Below are 6,006 nucleotides of genomic sequence, written 5' to 3' on the forward strand. Positions count from 1 at the left end.
TGTGGAGTATAATATGCCATCAAAGCATGTAGAAGTTAATAAGCTTTTTAAGTATACCAGTGTCCTTCAGCATGACATGGAAACTGCTCTGGATTTGGGCACTTGAGTTTGTTTATTCTCTAACTGCCTAACCTTGGACAAATTATTTAACATTTTGCACCATAGATTTCTTCTCTGTAAAATAAGGGGCTAGATTAAATAATCTTTAATCCTTCCAATTATAATACTAAATAAGACTATATTCAGGGTATGAAAATTATTTGCTAATTGTTTCTAATGGTGAGAAAGATGCTTTATTGGATGGTATCCTGGAAAGAGTATTACACTGAGAATCAGAAGACATAAATTCTAGTCCCAACTCTGACACTGATGAGCTGTGTGACTTTGGACTAATCATTTAATTTCAAGCCTTGATTTTCTCAAATACTAACTACACACTAGATTAGATATCTTTAAGTTCCCTTCCATCTAAAACACACTATATGGTTCTGTATTCTTTAGACATATCACTTAAGATCTTATCCTTCACAATTAGGAATGAAACTACATACTCATTACTAGAAAGGCATTCATTTATTCACCCATTCATTTATTCACAATTTACTAGCATATGCTATAAGGCAGGTGCAGGAATCCCTCCCCTACCTCTACTCCAAGAGTCGGATTTGTTCTTTTTCTTGAAATTCATCTCCTTTCCAATCCTTTCGTCTTATCCTCTGCATTGGGACATACACTTGAGAAATCAGTGTCTTGGATTAAGAGTGAGTACATGGGTCATGGAACATGCTAGGTAGGGTTAACAGAATGATAAAAGAATCAAACATTTGGGCTCCCTGACATGGTGTTCTTTAGTTACTAGATCATAGGCAGTATGATTATTTGACATGATCATTTAGCATTTATAAAGTATCAGGTTTTAAAAAATCATTTACTATAAATTTATGTTATTGTCTAATTATAGCTTTTCTACAGTTGGTATGAAACTCTTATTTTTGCTATTTTAGCACCTTCATTAAAAGGATGTGTTTTGTTGCATTTCTCTTCTGAATTTATACATTCTGTGGTTTTAAGTGTTCTATTATTAATATTAACTTGCACCACAAAAAATTTGTTTTTGTAGGTCAAAACCAGTCAGATAATTTCTTATCATTCTAATATGACCTAGTATGCTGTAAGCTGCAACGACTGAGATGCAAATACCACTAGCCAGTGAAGAAATGGTTTCTTATGTATTTTCATTCTATTTTTTTTTTCCCCACTAAGGAAATTTGGACAAGTTACTTCACCTTGAACATTGATTTTTCCATTAGTTAAATGGGATACATTGCAAACTTGAATAGAATTTTTAAATACTTATGCATGTACAAATATTTACAGATCATTGGAAGAAAAGTATGAATGTGATTTATTCCCCAAATAGCTAATGTTTAGATCACTGTACTTCTCATTTGGGCAATGTAATGCTTCAGATACACAATTCCTTGGCAAGCTGGAAATCAGTGTTTTAAAAAACTTTGAGGATAACTATCCTCAGTTGACTCAATTATTCCACATCTGCTAACCGGCAGACTATACCTCATATAAGCTGTCTATATGCTCCAAAACACATCTGCAGCTGAGATGAAACTGGGAGCTATGTTTAAACCACAGTCATGTGCCTGTGCTTTTGTCCAGGTGCTCACCTCGGAATATTTCAAGAACTAAAATATCTTATTTCCATTCCTTGCAGGAAACCACATGTTGGTAACATTAAGACATCATATCTAAATTTTCATACCTGGAATTTATTCAGGTTCCTAGAGAAGAGTTACATTTTCACATTTAGATAAAAATAAGCTTGAAGAAACAGGCTGGTCTTTCTGACTTTGATCTTAAGAGATGAAACCACAAGAACTAACAACTGTATGTGGCCTAACATTCTACAAAGTTTGTTGATGTTTACATTCACATTTAATCTTCATTGTAACCTTGTGAAGTGCTTTCAGCAGTTGAAGTAGAAAGTACACAAGTTTTGATGGAAGACAAAGATTAAGACATGCTTTGAACATGGAAAGCATTCCAAACAAAAGGAATGAAGAGTACAAAGGCTTTAGGTCAAGATATCTGTATTACTTTGGGCCAATTAGCCTTTTTAATCTTGCTTTCCTCATTATAAAATGAGGATCTCAATGTTGATAGCCTTCAGTTATCTGTCAAGTACCTACTGGGTGCCAAGAAGTGTTCTAGTCACTGAAACTATGGCAGTGAACTGTAAAAACTTACTCTAATGGAAATTATAGCATAGGAAGAATAGAAAAGAAATACATAGTAATATAAGATGGTGATAATCACTGTGAAGAAAATAAACATTTTTTTTAAAAAGGGCCAATAATAGAACACTGACAGGCACCATCTTTTTTAAAACGCAGGCAAATAAAAGGGTAGTCAAAGACATAAGGGGAGATGATCAGACAATACTTCTGAGACTTGAGTATGCAGGGATCCTGCTCCAGCACACATGCTTCCGGGAGACTGGTACTTTAGAGTGCCTTCAAGATTTTCTAAGTTCTCCAGTTTCTGGGACTAAGCAAGGCACCCTGAGTCTGGATCTGGTCCCACATGGGATGTGGTTGCTGGAAGTACCTCCCTTGAAATTTTCTAAGTTTCACTTAGTGCCTGGGATAAGTACCATTTCTCCCCTTTCAAGTACTCTCCAACCCCCTAACTCATGCTGGGTGTGCAGCAAATGCTCAAAGGAGCTCTGGGTCTTGCACCTATGGCATCGCCCTGGGTCTGAAGAAATATTTCATTCACATGGCAGTATGTGATTGGGCTGCAGGAATGGTGCTTTGTTTAGGTGACTCTCCTATTGAACGAGGCTACCAAATGTCACCACTGACCTGTGGGATTGAGTTGTGTGTGTGGGCTTGTGCATGGGCTCTCATCGTTTTAGCTATGGCGCTGCCTCTGGTCTGTAGACCCCAGGCTTGTGAGGTGGTGGCAGTTGTTCTTTACCGTTTACCTCCTGCCACTGGCACTAAGGAGGTCCCCTACACTTTTGCAGGTTTTGTACCTTGTGCCAGGCCAGGCCCTTCTCATCTGAGGCCTTTTATGACTATTGCTCCACAATGCCAATTGTCCCTTCTAACCAATGTCCTCCTTTCAATTGATATTGACATTGTGGTGTCAATAAGTTTGGACTTAAGCCATGCCGATGGAGAAATGGACATTCCTTGTACAAATGAAACCCCTCTTCCTGTTCCATCTCTGGGCCTCTTGTCTATTCTTCCTGGGTGTGGCCAGAGATCACAGCCTAGGAATGCAATTACAGCCTAAAAAGTTCAAGAAAAGACATTGTGAGAATATGTGTTCTGTGTTTATGCTACAAAAGTCCAAATGATAAATACAATATGACCATAAAATGAAATATTATTCATTTCCCTGCATATTCTGGGTAAGGCTTGCATTTTTGGTAATCATCAATGAAACACAGCAACAACCTTTGATAGTCACTGGAAGCCAGTATTCAGTGGCACAATGGGTGCAGCATCCTAAGTAATGATGTAAGCATTAAAAAGATGGTATTAGGGAACTCTAGAGGGAAGATCCACATAGTTCAATACAAACAGGTTCTTAAGAGCCATAGCATTGTGAGTAACTGCATTACCATTCTTTTATTGCAGTTGGGAGATATATTATAAAGAATCTTTATGTGCACTGATTGAACAATAAGCGTGTACCTTTTCTATTCAGTGTTCTAAATCTTTATTGACAAACCACATTACCTTATGTGGGCCCATGAATTTCATAATACATTTTAAAATCAAACTGTTTATAGACAAGGGCCCTGCAAAAAAAGATCTGCCCTGGAGGTAGCCCCAATCAAAGAGGAGCAGAAACTAGGCAAAACCAGAAACGATGAGAATGGTAACTTGGAAAAGGGGGAAATGCAGAGATCACATAAAATAAGAAATGACAAGTCTGGGGCACCTGGGTGGCTCTGACGGTTGAGTGTCTGACACTTACTGCTTTGGGATTCTCAAAAAACAAAACAAAACAAAAGACAAATCCATTGGATTTGGAAGAGACAGATTGCAGCAGGTTGAACAGTGAGTGGTGAGAAAGTTGACTGTGACCATTTTTTTTTTTTTTAACGTTTATTCATTTTTGAGAGTGACAGAGACAGAGCATGAGCAGGAGAGGGGCAGAGAGAATTGGAGATACAGAATCCGAAGCAGGCTCCAGACTCGGAACTGTCAGCACAGGGCCCAACACAGGGCTTGAACTCTCGGACCACAAGATCATAACCTGAGCCCGTCGGACACTTAACCGACCCACGCGCCCTGACCCTATTTTTTAAAGGACCCTGGTTATGAACAACAGTACTTAGCAGGGAGGTAGCAAGGACTATTATAGCAAGAATATCAAAAAGAATAATGAGTGCAATCGAGTAATAAAAGTACTTTTACAAAAGTGAGATCTGGTAGGCACAACTGAACCAAGCAATCTAATTTAGCATCACCAATAGACAGCTTGACATTGTCTCTTAATGAGAATTCAATATGAAGTACATAATATAACCCATGAAGTGTCTCTGCCAAAACCCTGAATCTAATCAAGTCTTCAGGACTTTTTTACAGGAAATAGTGGGGGACATAGAAATAAGGTACTGCTACTATAAAGAAGCAAACATACAAATCTTAACTGTGGGATGTTCTACAAAACAATGGTCTGATTTCTTCAAAGAGCCAGTGTTGAAAAATAAGAGGTAAAGTTCTAGAAGAGACAAGAAACATAATGAAACACCATGAATGAAACTTAATGAATTCCTGGTTAAACATCATCAACAATTATAAGGTAATTTAGGGACAAGTAGAAAAATTTGATTATGCACTGAATATTACATGATATTTGGACAATTGCTGTTATTTTTCTTTGGCATGATAATGATACTGCAATTCTGTAGAAGAAAAACACTTACTCTAAGGAAACTCAGGTTGAAGTATTTGGGAGTGAAATGTCCGATCTGCAGCTTATCTTCAAATGGTTCACAAAAACAACTATATGTATCCATTCAGACACAATAAAAACAAATACGCATACACAAAAGGCAAAATCTTAAAAATGATTTTACTATTCTTCCAAATTCTGTGTTTATATATTTTCAAAATAAAAGTTGGGTGGGGGGAGATCCAAAAAGCCAGTAGTGACAAGGCAGTGATGGGTATAATAATCAACAGCCCAACTAGAAAGATGAGCACTAAACGGAAGGTGTGTATCATTTTCTGAGATTAAAGAAGCTGTGGAAGAGTACAGATATGGACAAGTGGGTAGCTATGGGTGTGGGAAGTTGAGGGAATACCAAATGAGCTCAATCTTCCCCATGATGTATGAGGTGAGGAGAGTAGTGTGGGTTGGAGGTATTAAGAGTGAAGATTTGGAATGGCCACTGTGACAAACAGCAAAGGAAGCTGACCAGACATATGTAAAAGATTTCACAGGGTACATCTGAGGTGCTGCTAAGGATAGTCTAGAAACTACTCATTTTTGCTCCTCTAAGCTTTTCAAGCTTATCTCCTATCATAGGACTTACCAGATGCTTACTAATTGTTTATTTTACTAGACCTTGAGTTTCTTGAGGGAACAGGCTTGACTTTCATTTTTGAGTTCCTAGCACCTAGCCCAGTGCCTGATATGTAGTGACCATTCAATAGTTACTAAATAAAATAATGACAGTTTCACATTTAACTGTAAATAGGTTTTTATTGACCTTTCTTATCCCCAGCCCATAAATGTTGCTGGGTTAAATTAATTCTGTACCACACTCCCATAGCAACATAAATGTTTTAGTACCCATTAAAAACCTCTATCACTGCATTTACTGCATTGCCCTGAAATTGTGTTATATGTCTGTCTTATCCAGCAGACTAAAATCTTTTGAGATTACTGATCTGGTAGCTTTGTATCACAAACTCAGCACAGTAGTTGGCCCTAACATACAGCAGGCATTTTCTGAGATGAACAGAC

Source organism: Prionailurus bengalensis, chromosome D1 (genome assembly GCF_016509475.1).
Source record: "Prionailurus bengalensis isolate Pbe53 chromosome D1, Fcat_Pben_1.1_paternal_pri, whole genome shotgun sequence".
Taxonomy (NCBI): Eukaryota; Metazoa; Chordata; class Mammalia; order Carnivora; family Felidae; genus Prionailurus; species Prionailurus bengalensis.